This window comes from Octodon degus, unplaced genomic scaffold (assembly GCF_000260255.1).
Source record: "Octodon degus isolate 3935 unplaced genomic scaffold, OctDeg1.0 scaffold00432, whole genome shotgun sequence".
NCBI lineage: Eukaryota > Metazoa > Chordata > Mammalia > Rodentia > Octodontidae > Octodon > Octodon degus.
In genome coordinates this window covers 48,607-65,893 of record NW_004525008.1, presented here as the reverse complement: position 1 = coordinate 65,893, position 17,287 = coordinate 48,607, and the positions used below count along the sequence as shown (strand labels likewise).

Genomic DNA, 17,287 nt, shown 5'->3' with positions numbered 1-17,287 from the left:
CCCAGCTCCTCTGTGGCCCAATCCGTTTGAAGGGCAGATTCAAAATTAGGTGTTAGCACCTATGGGCAGAGGCTTATGAAAATGGCATTATTAACCTGACGTAGAGAGGGCTCTGCCTGTCTGCAAGCAGATTGCAGGTAGAGATGGAGGGGGGCTGGGGTTTGTTTATGTGGACAGTCGTGGGAGAGCATGGGGGCACATTTCAGAGGGGCTAAGGCTGGGTGGCTGGTGGTGGGCGCCTCTTCAAGGCAGCCCCTGGCCTAAGTGCAGAGCCTCAAGCCCGGACCACTGGGGGGCAAGGATCCCCAGGCCTTCCTCTGCCCACGGAGGGGTGCAAGCCCTTCTCACCTTAGATTCCCACCTGGGAGCTAGGGATGGAAACCAAGTCACCACCACAAGGACCCTGTTCCCACACCGTCTCTTGCAGATGCCAGACACCTGTCTGCTTGTCAAAGCAATATTCAACAGGAGACTTGCTGTCTGCCCGTGCCCCTTCTCTTCCAGTGGGGAAGAGGGAGGCGTGTGGGTGGGAGGAAGAAGAGAAGTGCCCCCTACTCAGAGCAGCGGCGGAGTGGAGCTCTGCATCCGGCAGGACTTGGGCCACTGAAGATTTGTGCCAACTCACGGTGCAGTGGAATCAGTCTGAATTCTTCAGACTCCAGCCAGGAGTCTGTGGCGCCCCCAAGTGCCACAAGGGGGCTGCCTGGGCCACATTTTTCAGCGCATAGGATAGTGAGGAGGGGGAGACACCAAGAGGGGTCAGAGCTTTCGTTTTTGGCAGTAGCGAGGGTGGTCCAAGCGCCAGAAGTGGGTGGGGCTGCTGGGTCTCACAGGGGGCGCCTGGGATGGCGGCGGAGCCACCGGCCGCGCTGCAGTGCTACAGCTGCCCGAGGGTCGAGGGTCGGAGCTGCCCAGAGAGCAGCGGGCGGGTGCCACTTCCCTAAGTGAGAAGGAGGCTGAGGAGCGGCGCTGGCGGTGTTTGCCCGGGAAGCGGAAGCCTAGGGAGCCGGGCTCTGCTGCTGCAGAGGCGCCGGAGCAGGGACAAGCTGCGCGCAGCTGTGGTCACAGGGGGTCCAGGACCCCGGTGAGGTCCCGGCCGGACAGGTCACTGTGCTACACGGACTGACAGCACAGAGAAGGGCTGAGAAGGCTGGGAAGCTTGCCACACAGTTTTAGGGAAATAATAATTTTTGTATTTCCAAAAAGGCTAAAAACAACAAACAAACAAACAAACAAACAAACAACCCCCCGCCCCCAGTGAAAACAAAAACACAAGCAAAAAGCATTTGAAAGCTCCACAGCAAAGCCTTCCCAGCAGGGCTGTACCCACCACTCTAGGGTCTTCCTCTGAAGTGAAGTGTGTCTGGCGGGTGACAGCGTTGTCCCAGTAACCACACTGATGCTGGCATCAGGTGGCCGGCGGTGCTGTGAAGACAGCAGTGCCCACAGACCTCCTTTTAGGGCCCGGGAAGGGTCTCGGGTGCTGGCAGAGCAGGGTGGCCGCTGGCAGCACGGTGTGGGCCAGGTGGGGTGGGTGTGCTCCTGGGGAGCCTCAGGGCCACCCCAGGTCAGGTGAGTTGCCCCCGGCAGCTGCTCTGTGAGGGTTGGGCCAATACTCCACAGCGTTTAGTGTGGAGCAGGCACGCCTTTTCCTCTCACCCCCCGAGCCCCCAGCATCCCACCTGCTTACCTCCTGCACTTTTTTTTACTTGTAGAGAAAAAACCTTTTATTATGAGAAATTTCAAGCAACATAATAATAGGTGAAATAACGCAGTTTTCAAAATCACCGTTTTAAATTTTATACTGCTGTCATCCTGATAAGAGTTGTCATTAAATCCTGGTCCCTCTTGTTCCCTTCACACACACACACACACACACACACACACACACACACACACCCCGAACTGTACCCCCGTTCTGAAGCTCCAGTGCAGGGCTGTTTGCAAACAATTTCCAGACGCTCTGTTGGGTTCTCTGGCCATGCTTTTTCAGTGTCCCTCTCTAAAAAGGTAAAATATATGCATGGTGCCATTATGACAATTAAAAACTGAACACCGTTTCTTGACGATCACCCAGCTTTTATTCAGCCTTTGTGTGTGATGGATGGAACCACAGTTCTCTTACAGCTGGCCGAGGGAGACTGTCCAGCCTGTCCCGAGCACTTCCAAGGGGCCCGGTGCTTCTAGGAGGTGAGTGTGGGTGCACATGCAGGGGTAAGCGTCTTCCTGGACTGTAAATCAGAAACATGGCTTGCGAACCTCAGTTTTCTCACCGACACTGGGTGCGTTCTGGGAGTCCTGGAGGTTGGGACCTCCGCAGTCTCTGCCCCTGTCTCACACATGCTGTGCAATCCACAGACAGTGGCTTGCTAGAATTCTCCACCCCGCCCCCACAGAAGCCTCCCAAACAGAGTTGGTTGGGGTAGGCAAAAACAGCTGGCCACAGTCCACTGGACAAGGCTCCTGGCTGTCCAGGGCCCTGAGTAATTAAGACAGTATGTGCACAGCGTCTCAGCGCGGGGGCCTACAGTCCAGGGCCTGAGTCTGCCTGGCCCTGACAGTTTCCATGGCCCTGGCCAGTAGCAGGCTCTATTGACCAGGGCCCAAGTGGGGACCCCGCAGGGTGCCATTCCACTAGGTGGCACTCTCTGCTGTGAGTCTAGGACCCAGCACTACCCCAAGCTGCCTTACGGGTTGCGTTGGAATGCACCTGGTTGCAACGAGGCAGACAGTTTCTGAAAACCACTTCTCAACACCATGAGACAGGTGCACCGTTTGTCTTCCTGCAAAGTTCCGAGCCCCATTGGAGGGGAAAAGGCAATGAGCATTTAGTGATAGTTTGCTGAGACTGGACACTGGGATACCCCAAATTCTTTGGAATCTACATCCTGCTTAAATCTGTCTCTATTTCGCAGATGAGAGGCGCTTCAGAGGTCAGTGACTTGACCATACCAGCCAGAATTCAGGACCTAAGTGCCAATTCAGGTTTGTCTCATTTTTGCACCAAACCAAGAGGAGGGAAGCTGTAAGGTAAGTGAACAGCAGGAAGGGTCTGCATCAGGGTGCAGGGAGGTGGTGGTGGACTGACAGGTGCCCATAGGACGGTGACGCCGAAATGTAGGTGGAGTGCCGGGGCTCCGAGAAGACACACAGTGCCTCTCCAAGTCAAAGGCTGGCTTGGCCTTGCCAGAACACTTGCCTGGGAGCAGAGCCTTTCCTGTCTCTGAGTACACTGGCAGGCTCCTTGCTCTGTGACAACAGGTGGGCTGCTAGTGTTTACAGCCCAAGTCCCAGTTGTGGCGCCGCAGCTGGGTTGCAATCAGTCCCTTCTGCTTTCCACGACATTGGGAACAGCAGGTTGCCAGCTCCGTGCTGGATCTCCTGCGAACTGGGTCCTGAGCCCACAATCACTGTTGTGGTCACAGCCAAGGTGCTCAGATCACAGAGAAGTAAACCTCGGTGAAGGCAATGGCCAAGTCATGTGTGCCAAATCCATATGTCGTAAGACGTCATACATGCCAGAGTCACACGGAAGCAAATGCAGCTCCACGAGTCGAACCCTGCTGTGCTGCTTTGAAAGCCGCACCCTCGACCTGAGTCCTTCTCTCCTCTCTGTCTCTGTGTCTGTCTGTCTGAGTCTTTCTCTCTGTCTCTGTCTCTCTTTCTCTCTGTCTCTCTTTTTCTCTCTTCACTCCTCTCTCTCTTTCTCTGCAGCCCAAGATGGCTTTGAACCCTCGGTGTCAGCCCCGTGGCTTCCTGCTTCGCCTCCCACGCGTGGGGATCCCAGCTCTGTAGCACTACCCCTGGCTCCTCTTTTTGGTGCTGTGTCTGGAAGTGCTCTGCCCTCCTTGGCTTGCCCACGGTTAGCCTGGTTTGTTTCCCGCTCAAGTACCACCTTCTGTAGAGCGTCCTGCCTGCTGTGATCATGCCAGCGTACCTGGCATCCTGCAGCAGGGTGGTTTTTTATTTATTTATTTATTTATTTATTATTATTTTTTTAAATTTTATTTATTTATTTGTGTGTGTGTGTGTGTGTGTGGCCAGCTCAGCCCACCAGGGGGCGTGGCTGGCTGGCATGTGGTGCTGGGGGATTGAACCGCGGTCCCTGTGCTTTGGTAAGCTTGTTCTAAGTAGGTGCTTTAGACCACTGAGCCATCTCACCAGCCCGGTTTTTTATTTTTTTTAAAGAGAAGAAACTACAACACAATTTCAAAATAAGATAACAGGAGAGTAACAATGGTTAATATATTGGATATTGTTATCTTTAAATTAGTTACTCAGAGTACCTGCTATAGGCATTTAATTGTCCAAACAGCATCAGTACAAAACTTGCTTTTCAGTGACCTGAGAGAAAGTAGCAACATAGCTACCTTCACTGTCTCTTGTTTGGCTTTTCTTTTCTGATTTTCGCCATCCCTGTTTCTCTTTCCTTTTGCAAAGTTTGCATCTGGTTTATTTCACTTAGGAGTTTGGTCTCAAGTACATTTACCTATAAAATATCTCCAGTTCATCCTTCTTTATGGCTGAGTAGTACTCCACTATATTACAACCCCAGATTTTTTAAGTCCAGTCTTCAGCAGATGGCCATTTGGACTGTTGCCAAGATCTAGCTGTTACAAATTATGTTTATGTAAAGATGAGTACACATAAATTGCTCTGGAACAATGTTTTTTTTTTTTAATTTTTTTTTTTTTTTGCGGAACCGGGGATTGAACTCAGGTCCTTGCGCTTGCCAGGGAAGCGCTTATTCCACTGAGCCATCTCCCCCGCCCCCTGCAACAATGTTTTTAATTCTTCTGGAAAGTTATCCAGAAAGGTGTGATTTATTTTTTTATTATTATTATTATTTTTTAGTTCTTTGTATGTTCTCGGTAGAAATCTTTTGAAGAACAGCGGTGAACATTGTTCCACCATGTTGTGGGTTGAGTTCTCACTCTTCTCTTGTTGCAAAAAACCTTTTTAAAAAGATAAAATCCTGGGGCTGGGGAATGGCTCCGTGTAATTAGTGCTTCCCTGGCAAGCGAAAGGGCCAGAGTTCAATCCCCAGTTCCACCAAAAAAAATAAATAAATAAAGATGAAATCCAGCACTTGCCTGGCAAGCACAGGATCCTGAGTTCAATCCCTGATACTGACCAAAAAAAAAAAAAGAAAAGAAAAACAAAAAACAAACAAACAAAAAAATCCAGGGTTGATTCTTTGTGATAGTTCCTGCATGATCAGAGTTTCGTAAAAAACGTTTTTTTGGGTTTTCTTTGTGCAGACCTGGGGATTGAACTCAGGCCCTTGCGCTTATTTTACTGAGCCATCTCCCCGGCCCCCTGTAAAAACAGTTTTTGAATATGTAAACTGTTGAAATGTTCCAGCAAATTGAAAGTTTGGATGGGGGATCCACCCATTCAGCTGGTGGGAGAAGGATCCAGCAGAAGCCGCCCTCCGCCCCAGCGTTTCTCTAGACGTGCTGGGATTTAGCAGGTCTCCTCTGGGCGTCTGAAGACCGAGCTCTGTTCCCACCCCCAGCTAAGCCTTCCATCCCAGCTGTGCCTTCCACCCCAGCTGTGCCTTCCATCCCAGCTGTGCCAATTCCTGGCTTTTGAGTTCATAGACAAAGCATTGAACCTCTGTGCCTGATTTTACAACTGTAATACAGAAATTCCCAAAGTATATTAATGGACTATAGAGGAATGAATGAGTCTTACACATAAAGTGCTTAAAAGAGTGAGTCATGTGGTGTGAGCACTCAAATATTTTCTTAAAATTAAGATTAGACTTGTTGTAAATAGTCACGTTAAGATTTGAATATCTTTGGTTAGAATCATTATGTGAGCTGGGTGTGGTGGTGCACGCCTGTAATCCCAGCACACAGGAGGCTGATGCCATAGGATTATTTCAAGTTCAAGACCAGCCTGGCCTGCAGAGTGAGCTCGAGGCCAGCCTGAACTACATACAAGACCCTGTCTCAAAAAGACAACAAAACAGAAGTATTATGATCATTTTATAGACCTGAACAGGGACAGCATTTGGCTATGTGGAATGAGTTGGTGAAAAAGAAACAAAAACACAGGTTTACAACCAGGCTTTAGTTCTGCTAGTGGACAGAACTAGGGGACAACCAGACCCTGAACAGGGTCACCATCCAGAACAGGTGGCTTTCCCTTGGGCAGGAGGGGCTGGAGGTGAGAAAGCTTCTTGCCTACCTGGTATGGGGAAGGCAGCTGTCACTTTAAAGGATTCTATTCCCAGTCCCTTTGCAGATGGCCACTCTGCACAGTTTTGCTTTTGACCCCATAGAGAACATGAGTGTGTGTCCTCTCCTCCCATGCCCCAGCTGGGTCCCTGTGCCTTGAGCCTGGGAGGCACATGGCTGCAGGGGTGCCACCCAGGGGTCACCAGTGGAGCCCGACAGCCTGGGGTAGACAGCTGGGTTCACACAAGTGCTAACTGCCTGGCTGGCATGGGTTGAGGCCGTGACCTTGGCATCACCTGCCCCTGAATCTGGGCGAGCTTGCGGGCACTGCAAGCCCGCGGCTCTTCTGCGGGCACAGTGGCATGAGTGCAAGGGCTCTGTGGTGCCTCGTCAGGGCAGCCCTGCTCCTGGCTGGCACCCCTGTCCCTTCACGCCAACACATGTGCGTACTGCAAGCTCACACGCACTCGCTGTCAAGCGAAGACCACGGAACTAAGTGAGAAAGACAGTGCCCCTGCCCCTGCAGGGCCGTAGTGTCCCAGCAGCGGGGGACACCTTGAGGTCACTGCACTGCTGAGACTCGGTTTCCCCATTTATAAAGCAGGACTTGGCATATCTGCTTCGCGCTCACCGTCTCCGCACCGTGTTCTCTCTGCTGCGTCCTGTCTCCTCCTTTGTCTCTTTGTTTATTTTGTAGTTTCTCTGCGCCTGCCTCCTTGCACAGGGAAATTCCTTCTTAGAGCTCTGTCTGCTGTGTTCACTCCTGGGTCTCTAGGACTCTGTCCCAGGGTCTGGGCCAGAATAAGTAGGCTGAAGACATTTTAGGGAATAAAAGGTTGAAGCAGCATATGGCCCCCCCCATCCCAGAAATGCCACCGAGCACAAAGCAGGGGGCGGCGCTCGGTACAGAGTATGCATTCAATAAATATTGACTAATTATGATTATTATGTCTAATTTGCAGGACTATTGTGAAGATCACACAAGATAATGTGTGCTAGCGCATGCTGCCACCACTCCGTGCTGTGTGCACAAGGTACAATATTAATACCCTGTGGCGCTGGGAGGGGGCTTGCCCTTAGCTGGGGGACTTGGGAGGGAAGGCGGGAAGGAGGCAGATAGGAAAGGCGGTGGGGGGGCTTTTGTGGGGGCCCTGGCCCCTAACGCCTTTGGTCTTTCGGGGACTGCTGTGCGGAGGTCCCTGAATAACTGTTTCTGTGTGGATGATACTGTAAGACACAGAATTTACAGAGCTGTCTCTTGTCCCGAGCAGCTCTGAGGCTGGTGTGCCTGGCACCACCCGGGAGGCTGGGAGGCAAATGGTGTGGTCAGTAGGAGGCTCCTGGTGGACATGCCCCAGACAGAGCTACCCTTCACGCTAGGGAGTCTGGTTCCCTGAAAAGGCTGGATGCCTCTTTTCCAAGGCCCTTGTTTAACCTTTGACCAGTATTCAAAGAAAGGGTAGAGCCCAGCAGTTTCCTGTCTGGGACCCACACTTTCCGAAACGCTTGGTCCATGCGCTGAGAGGATTCCATTCTCCAACCTGATTGGGTCGGGTGGGCAGGCGGGTCGGGTGGGCATGAAGGGTGCGGGGTGCTTGGGGTCTTGGGAGTGAGGCCCTCTGTCCGTCACGCGTCTGTCAGTCGATCAGTCAGTCCTTGTCCTCCACTCTCTCGATGGACCTAGGAGGAGGGTGTTGCTGTCCTCATTCTGCAAATCGCACAAGTCGGGGCACAAGACAGAGAGGCCAGGTCACGTCTCTGCAGTTACACAGCTCGTGAGTGCCTGCTGGGGTGGAACCTGGTCCGTCTGTCTGTCTAGCACCACAGCTCGGGCGCTGCTGCGGAGGGAGCAGGACTTTGGAGGGGCTCAGAGATGGCATGGGAGGGCTTTCACCCGCCTGAACTTGGCAAGAAAAGAACTGACTTTTCTGGGGACAAGTCATGAGATTGTCGCACGTGGGAAATGGGAGAGGCCCTCAGCTTCCCCAGTGTCACCCAGGTAGTCACAGGCCGAAGCTGGATGTGGTGCTGGGCACTGAAGTACTACAGTGTGTGCTCAGACCACAGGGCTGAGCGACATCGCGGCCATGGGGGTGGATAGAGCACGGGGGTCTCACGCGGAGTCCTTTTGAAAAAGTGGGGTGGGTGGGCTTAGAAGTCAAGCTTGCGTCTTTTACTCCTCTGGTTCAATTTTCCTGGCTTTCAGCTGGGCCGTCCTGCATGGGGCCCATAAGCCACTGATCCATGGGAAAGGCTTTTTTTTTTTTTTTTTTGAGAGAGGGTCTTGTTATGTAGTTCAGGCTGGCCTAGAACTCAGTAATGCAGCTCTGGCTGGCCTTGAACTTCTCATGATCCCCCTGTCTCAGCTTCCGGGGTGCTGGGATGACAGGTGTGACCCACCACGCCCAAAGGTGATTTTAAGAATGTACATGCATGTAAACATTTACACATGTAAAAGGGGAGGAATTGCTAAAGTTTTGGGGGGGAGTAAAATGGTGAGGGGGAGACACTGGAGGAGGAAACCAGGTGGGATTTTTCACAAGTGGGCTTAACCAAGGATAAAAGATGAGTGAGGCCTGATAGAGAGCAGAGAAGCCAAGAACTGGGACTACTTTGCCACCATTGGGACACACAAGCTTGGCATGGCATGTGGGTCTTTATCATCAAAGATAATCAAGGAGTCAGAAATAATGTAATGAAGGCCTTGGCCAGAGCAGCTAGGGCCTTCCAGGGAAAGCCTCGTGACTGGTCGAGGTCCACTGACCTGACATTAATGAACAGAAACGACCCAGCAGGTGACCCAGTTCCTTTCAGCATGACTTTGTGTCCCTCAGAAAGACACTCTGGGCATCCTCTGCCAGAGAGGAGTCTGTGACAGGTGAAAGCCAGGCTTAGCGGTACCCTTCAGGAGGTACAAGGGATGGCAGGGGTAGAATTCAGGTGCTCCAGGTACAGACCAGGATGTGAATGTGGCCCGCCCCCTCTAGCTTCCTGGGATTCAACTGACGGATAAAAATTGTACAGATTTCCAGTTTGGTGTCTGCATAGACTGCAAAATGGGTGGCACAGCAGAGCTAATTAGCGTTTCATATCACCTCATCTAATGACCTTTTTTGGGTGTGTGGTACAAAAAGTTAAGATCCATTTCCTCTGCAAATTTTAAGTTACGTTGTTATTCGTGACTGTAGCCCTGATGTGGTTTAGGCTCCCCATAGAAGTTTGCACCCACTGACCTACCTGAATTCCTCCGCCACTGGCCCCTGCTAAGTACCTTTTTGCTGTCCTTCGTGTAGAGTTATTAAATCCCAAGTTACCTCCAGTCTTGTGACACTGGGGGTGGAATGTGGGGACACGGAATATCATTGCTCTTGTTCTGGGTGGTGGCTTCAATGTAATTGCTCTATAGTTAAAATGAATTAAATGACTGAATAACAAAATAGTAAAAAATGTCACACATGGCTGTAAATGATGTTTTGTAATATAAGAGTTAAGATGCAACCAATTGTGTACAACTGTTGACTATGAATGACAGAATAAGGCATTCCCTCCACAGATGAGAACCAACGGGATGGACTAAAAGTATTTTCGCTCAGGATTGTTAATGGGTCATCTGGGGTTATTGTATTTGAAAGATAAAAAGGGAGCATAGGAAATAATGGTGACATCTGAAATCTGGGATTATTATTTCATTCTGCGTTTCCGAGTCTGTCAGAAAGAATGTATCTTTATTGTTCATCTGTTGATTTGAAACCTACAGACAGATGCTGTTAATAGAAATTGTTTCTGTTTTGGATTTGGATGGTGAATGAATACACTGTAACAATAAAAATGAATAAATGAATGACAGAATCCTGAGAATTGTGCTTGCCCAAGTGTTGTAAAGGTGCTGCTCACCTGTGGTCATGTGGGGTGTTTCCTTTCCTTTTCTTTTCTTTTCTTTTTTTTTTTTTTTGGATCCTTTTTAATATCTGCCTTGTATTCCACAGAAAGGAAGCCGCACAGCGAGAGGATGCCGAGCTGCCGAGGCGCCCTGAACCTGGCTGCGGTGAGTCATCTCTGAGCTTGGGTGTCAGGCGCATGAGCGCTCACTGCGATACTAACCGTGAACGGTTCTGACGTGAAGCCAAAGAGGTGAGACTCTCCTGACCCGCGGGCAAGCAACCCAATGGGTTGTGACCAGAACCAAGTTAAGCAACATGCTCTAGGCGAGCCCTTGTGCAGAAATAAGCAGAGGGAACAGCAGGCCATCTGCGCATCTGTGCGGCGTTTCTCTGAGGATCTCCGCGTGTGTTCTGTACACCCATGTGTCCTATATACTCCACTAAGTCCTTTTGTGTTGTGGGCAGCTCATGTCTGTTGATGAGTTCACTAAACATAAGTGGGTACAGATAACATCAAAGAAGGCAAGCAGGGACTAAGCTCTTCTATCATCATCCGTAATTTCTACATATATAATTCTCTAAACTTTAGCGGCCTTGACACAGCAGTATCTGTGCTCCTTCCTTCAATGTAATGGAATTTCATGAGAAAAAAGAGAATACTTTTACAGTATGTACTGATTGTTTTAAACATTCTTTATACACCCCCCCCCCCCATGAGGCGGCATGGCGAATTACTTTTTGAGCAGTTCCGGAACAGGTGTGTGTAATCATCATGCTGTTATGTTGGGTTTGAGGTCCGCATGGTAGCATGTGCTTGTCTTATCTTCAGTGATTTCAGAGACAATGAACTACCTGAGCAAACGGCTAATTAAGTGATGAAATGCTGATGGGTCATACAGGGCAAGTGAGGTCACGCAGGGGGCGGAGCGGTGCGTCACTCCGCGCAGCCACCTGTGCCCCGCTGGGGGGTCGGTCCCTCCCCAGTGGCAAGCGCTGCGCAGCGAGGGCTCAGGGGCACCTCTGGGTCCTGATCTTGGACTTTTCATGACTCATGACTACTCTGTAAGTGAATCAATGAATAAATCATTAAGCAAATTGAATAAATGTACTAGAAACAAATTCATTAAGTATCTATAAAGGAATGAAGGAAGAGAAGAACACTTTGACCAGTCCATGCAGCAAAACAAGAACCTTTATTAATACACCCGGAAGCCTGAAGCCCTTGGAAAGGCAGATGCATGCGCCATGCGCACACACACTGTGGTGAACGGTTGTGCTTATTTATTTAAAAAGGTGAGATGTTCCCATAAATAACAATGTAAGACCTCTGTGAGAATTATTAAGTGGCAATATTTTTTTTTGCCCCACTCAGCCTGCCCAGAGGGCCAGGTTGGTGTGGATGTGGTGCTGGGGATTGAACCTCAATCCCCTGTCCCTGCCCACGCCTGCATAAGGAGGCGCTTTGGACCGCTGAGCTATCTCACTGGCCTGAGCTATTTTCACTGGTGGGAATAAGTTTGAGTAATCCAACAAAAGTGGAATTCTTTTTCTCCGAGAACAGGGGTAGAATTTGAGTGGTTTCTTATGTTTGTATCATAATTTGTTACAAGAGAGAAGACGGTGGACTTAGACACACAGAAATGGTGAAGAAGATATTGTGAATAACCATTCATAATGCTCAGATTTCCACACAGAAGAGCTGACACCCAGGAATCTATTTAAAGATCACAGATAAATTCATGTTTAAGTTTGTGCAGCTGATGAATTTCCATTCATTATACTTGGAAGATTCGTATAGGATTAAATTAATTTGTAATTAACTAGTAAACAAGCACCTATAGATTCAAACAGTGCCTAGAATTATTTATCAATGAAAGGTAAAATAATTCTGAGGAATGAGCCATTAGGAAAAAGATGAGCAGTGAAACGATTCATGTCCCTTCCATTTGGAACAAGTAGGAGCTATAAAGAGCAGGTGGGAGACAGGAACTGAAGTTCGGTATTTTATTCTTTTCAAACCACTGCTGGCCTACACGTTCTGTCACTGATAAATATAGAAGTTTCTGATGTTCTGAGAAAGAAAACAGCAGGAAAGAGTAAAAGTATGTACGTCAATGCAGGAAAAATAGAGCTTTCTGCATGTTCTCCATTAAGGCTTTAAAATTTGGAGATGGTTACAAGGGGTACCACCCTGGAGTGTGAGTGGGGAGGGGCAGGGCGCCCCTGGGAAAGGGCGGCTGGGGCATCAGCTCTGGACGAGATGCTGAAAAAGAATGTAGTGAGGTTCCTTAATCTTAGTATTGCATTGTTGGGTTTTATATATATATATATATATTGATGAGTAATTATGAATCAATCAATGAATGTGTCAATTAACAAATGTGTAATTGAATAAAGAAATAATGTCAGAAGTGAAAGTTCTCGATAATTACCGTAGGGTATCTACAGCAAGGATTTTGACTAAACCCTGTGACTCTGATGTCTAACGTAATTGAGAAGTGGGTGCAGTGGAGTGTTGAGGCTCCCGGGCGCTTGTGGGCCGCAGGTCTGCATGCCGCCATTGAATCAGTGCACAGGTCAAGAAAGAAAGGCGAGTGAGTGAAGAGCACAGGACTAGATGTCCATGAGTTGCGGTAGGATGTAATGAGAGATTACTTAATGTATTTCCGAGGAGCTGGATTCTAACAGGTACCCAGTGCAAGGTTCTCATTAGGTTGATTAAGGAACACTCAAGTTGGGTGCATGAGTTCGGTGAGGTTTCTGAATTGGTGAATGTTGATTTGTTTTATTTTGTTTTGTACTGGGAATCAAACTCAAGACATTGTGTTGGTCAGCCAGGCGCTTAAGGCACAGAGCTACATCTCCCGCCCATGATTGTTAATTTTAATGATAATTTTATTGGGGCAGATGTCATACACAGCTCTGAGTTTAATTCTTAGCTGTACAAGGTTGAAAAAGATCCAAAGACTTTCAGAAAGAAAAGCTAATAGTAAATGATTCAGAACTACGTGACCAATGGTAGATCAAACACAGGCTGAGGGTGAGAACGTGTTTATGATAGAGGTTGCGATTAAATAAATGCTGGTTAATGAGATTCACTAAGAAATGTACACATTTGGTTTATTGTGGGTAGTGAGCTCCCAGGAAAGTGTTAGTGTTTTCTAGGCCTCTTGTTCAAGTCACATAGGTCCTCAGTTGCTGATGGCATTTAAATCAATTGATTAATGGACTTTGTACCTGGATACAACCCAGGGTCTTTGCACTGAGCTACATTCCCAACCTTTTGAAAACTTTTTTTATTTTGAGTGAGGGTCTGAATATTTGTTAAATTGACCTGGCTGGCCTCCAGCTTGTGATGCTTCTGCCTCAGCCTTCCAGAGTGATGTGTGCTACTGTACTGGGCTTCATTTTTGTTTTACCCAGTGCTGGAGATTGAACCTAGTGCCTAACACATGCATGTGAGCAGGTAACTACTGAGTTGCATCACCAGTCCTTGCTGGTGTTTTTGTACATAAATTATGTTAGTAATTATTTAAAAGAGGGCAGCCATGGACCAATGAGGGTAATGTGGCATTTGAAAAGTTAATTGTTGGGCTGGGCGTGTCGCTTTGTGGGAGAACATTTGCCAGCAGGATGGAGCTCTGGTTGTGTCTCCAGCCTTGGGGTGGTGGTGGTGGTGGTGAGGAATTAAAGCAAAATAACAAAATCCATTCAAAGTGGATTATCGTAAGAACCATTGTTCGTTCTACTCGATTGATGTCCATATAAATAAAAGTGGCTCCGCATGCCACTCAGTTTCAATTAATGGCAGAGAGACAGTTCTTGGAAATAATATTTTAGGCCATTCTGCATTTGTTTAGAAAAAATGAAAATATAAACAAATGAAGACCATAAGTAAATGGTACATAACTGAATAACTGAATAAATCTATAAAGTGGGGTCCAATGTACAGGATTGGTGGGATTGTGTTGAAAAATAAACTAAACCAATTTTGATGGCAAATCTGTAAGAGCAAGTCTAGGTTCTCACCTGTGTAGATGGTGTTCCACAGACGGGACCAGGTGAAGTCCACATCCTCCAAGCAGAGCTTTAGAAAGCTTTGTAATATTACGTACATTATGAATCAAAAAGACATCAATAAGACTGTGGCCACCGGCTGGCCAGCAATGGGAATGCGGTGAAAGGACTCAGTTGGTGATGTGTTTAGTACAGGAGGACAAAGACTACATTGAAAAATCTCAGTCTCAATGGCTTTCTGAATTTCATAAAAACTGCTTTGTCCTCCATAGGTGCAGTGGACCCAGTGTGAGTTCTTTGTGGTCCAGGGTCGAAGATCTCAGTTGTCACTTCTGTAGAGGAGCAGCCCAGGGACTCATGTAAGTCAGTCAGTGTGTTTGCAGTCCTGGCTTGGAGGGGACTGAGTGGCCTCCACGAGCATGAATGGAGGGAGTGGGGACAGTGAGTGTCTTCTAGCCCTCAGGCTGACGCCGCAGGCCCTGCACGCACTAGGTAGCTAGGGTCCACCATGCTGGGGCACTTGCCCTGGAGGGCGCCACACGCGCACACCGCTATTAATGCATGCCGTTATTTTTCATGTAAAACGGAAAGCAAAATTTAAAAATCAAGGAATTTCTAGGCATGGCGCAATCCCGGCCATGTGTAATGAGCCAGGCAGAGAGAGTCAAGCATTTCAGTCCACTTGACATCCATTAGACATGAAGCTGGAGCATGTTGCATCCACTTTCACGGCTCCTTACAATCCTATGTGGATTCTGTGTTGTGTGTTAAAATTTATCAGTGAAGATGTAGGTTTGCAATCACTGCAGAGGAAGTGTCTGCCCAGGAAGATGCCAGTGTTGTCCTGGTTCAAGGTGAGGGGTGAATATGGGGTAGCTCACTGTACTTTGAAGGATGAGGAAATGGAAGGATTGCTACCCATGTCGGGGGACAGCCCTGTTACTAGTGGGTCCACCTGCACCCTGTGCACCTGATTACAGAGAGACCACAGCTCCCAGCACAGTGGGAAACAGGCTGGAAATAGCATTTTGCAGTAGGAGAGTTCTTCTTGAATTTTTGTCATGCAAGGGTCTTAATGTTTTAAATTTATGAAACCATGAAGTAATAAAGAAGGCACAGGCAGGGAAATAAAGAGAAAGTGTTGAGGCTGGGTCAGTGATGAATAGCTAGAGGGTGTATGAATTCATAATTTTGACCCAACCTTAACTTGAAGTCCATTAGAAAAAGATCAGCCTGACTGATGTTTCTATGGAACAAACAGAATCCAGGCTCTCAGAATGTGGGTTAAGCTCACGCAGACAACTCTGCGAGAACGTGTCGGGTCTGAGTGCTTGACCGGTTGATCTTTTTTTTTTTTTTTTGAGAAAGAGCCAAACAGGAACTACTATTAAGGCCAAGACTGTTGCTAAACATGTTCACTGAGCTTTATTTAAGCAATCAAAATAGGATTTCGGTTACTACATAATGGTTGGTAGTTAGCTATTCAATGTCCTTGTCCCCTACATTCAGTATTGCTGCAATTGATATGTTGTTATAAAGGATTAAAAAAAAGCTCATCTAATTAGTTATGCAGAGGGACCAATAAAGAACATGTGTTATAAACCAAAGATAATGATTGCTCTTGTTATACCCAGATGTTGCCCAGATAAATTATTAGAACTTGAGTTTTCTCCCTCTTTGGTTAAAGTGCTCATTGAGATGTATGTGCAACAGTTCTTTAGAAAAGTGGATAATTAATTTATTCCATGCAAATTATAGTCATGAATAAATGAATGAATCAGTAGGCATGTAAATTAGAAAAATTTACACATCACTCATGAGAATATGCCAAGAAACAAAGATTCACATTAACCAATTTTGCCCAAGTGAGGTCCATTAAAATCAATCACCTAGCTGTTTTTGAATTTGTCGACAGAGGTCTGTAGCAGATATTTCTGATAGATATGGTTCTTGTCCTCATGTTGATGTTCATCACACCATTTAAAGATATGAAGTAAAGAAGCCAATAATTATGGAATCCTGACCTTGGGTGTGATGAAGTTGAGAGATGACACGAGTTTGATTTGTCAAATACTACAAAACCTGTTTCCACTAAAAAAAATCAAACTGTAGGCTCTTTGTTTTGGAAAGTTGTGTTTTACTTCACCAGCTAAATGTGCTACCACTGATTTAATCGTGCTCTAAGCTAGAGGTCTAGGCTTCGACCTCTGTGGGTAAGGAAAGAAGAGATTTATGTAAGTAATGGCTAGCACTTAATGTTCTTGGGTTGGGAGGTTGGTTTATGGGTGTTGCCTGCATTTTTCAAAGTAGTAAATGGATATATTCATAAATAAAACCAACTAACACCAGCAGCAGCCATTGACGAGAATGTGCTCAGATCTGAGATTTATGATAAATCTGATTCAGCACTAGTGAAATCCAATAAAAAAGATGCAGGATGTTTCATTCATGTTCATGGCTGCTTCATATTCTGTTTTATGTTTGCATTGTGATTCAGTTAAGTACCTCTCCACTGACAAAGATTTAAGATATTAATTCCTTGAGGAAAAGCACATAGGGAGATGGATAATATTGTCAGTGTTCTCCCTGGTTATGGAGTAAGATTAAGTTCCTCAGTTATTCTTCATGCCCTTGCTAAGTGAAGAAGGGTACAAGGGCCAATGGCTGTCATGGATCCAACGTGAAACATGGATGTTAATTTATATGAGCAAAAACATGCACATCTATTGCAAAGTGGACCCTCAGCTATTAGCTGTGTGGGAAAGGAGCATTCAGATGGTGACAAGAAATATTCAAGGGTATTGCTAGGCTCTCTGCTTCATGTGGATTTATCATATCATTATCTAGTGAGTCACTGACTCATCAGTATGAGCAGTGTACAAGTAACAGAAGAAAATGGATCAAGTGTAGAATAATAAGCATTTTGTGATGTATGAACCAAAGATTTGGATTAAACTCTGTAACCTAGAGGTCTAGCAGGAAAGAAATAAAACTCCATATTTCCTTTGTGGGAAGACTGTAGAGCAAAAGTTAAGGACAGTCAAACTGTTGGGGCTTAGTTCTTCAGCCTTGTGAATTAGACAATAAATGAACCAGAGCAAAAATCGAGATGTGTGAACCATGGCTGACTGTACCTCTGCAAAAGAAATAAGGCTTATTACTTAGATTTGCAAAGGCACTGGGTCTCATAAGCTGCAAAGACCG

General features: G+C 47.1%; 1 long non-coding RNA gene across 1 annotated transcript in view; it reads left to right on the top strand.

Moving 5' to 3' along the window:
* Window positions 1-14,359: 14,359 nt before the first annotated feature.
* The window catches only part of LOC111814695, a 21,628-nt gene continuing 18,700 nt past the window's right edge, over window positions 14,360-17,287 (top strand). Inside the window, exon 1 of the long non-coding RNA XR_002819607.1 lies at window positions 14,360-14,442. This is a non-coding gene — a long non-coding RNA (uncharacterized LOC111814695). The remainder of the gene's footprint in view (window positions 14,443-17,287) is intronic.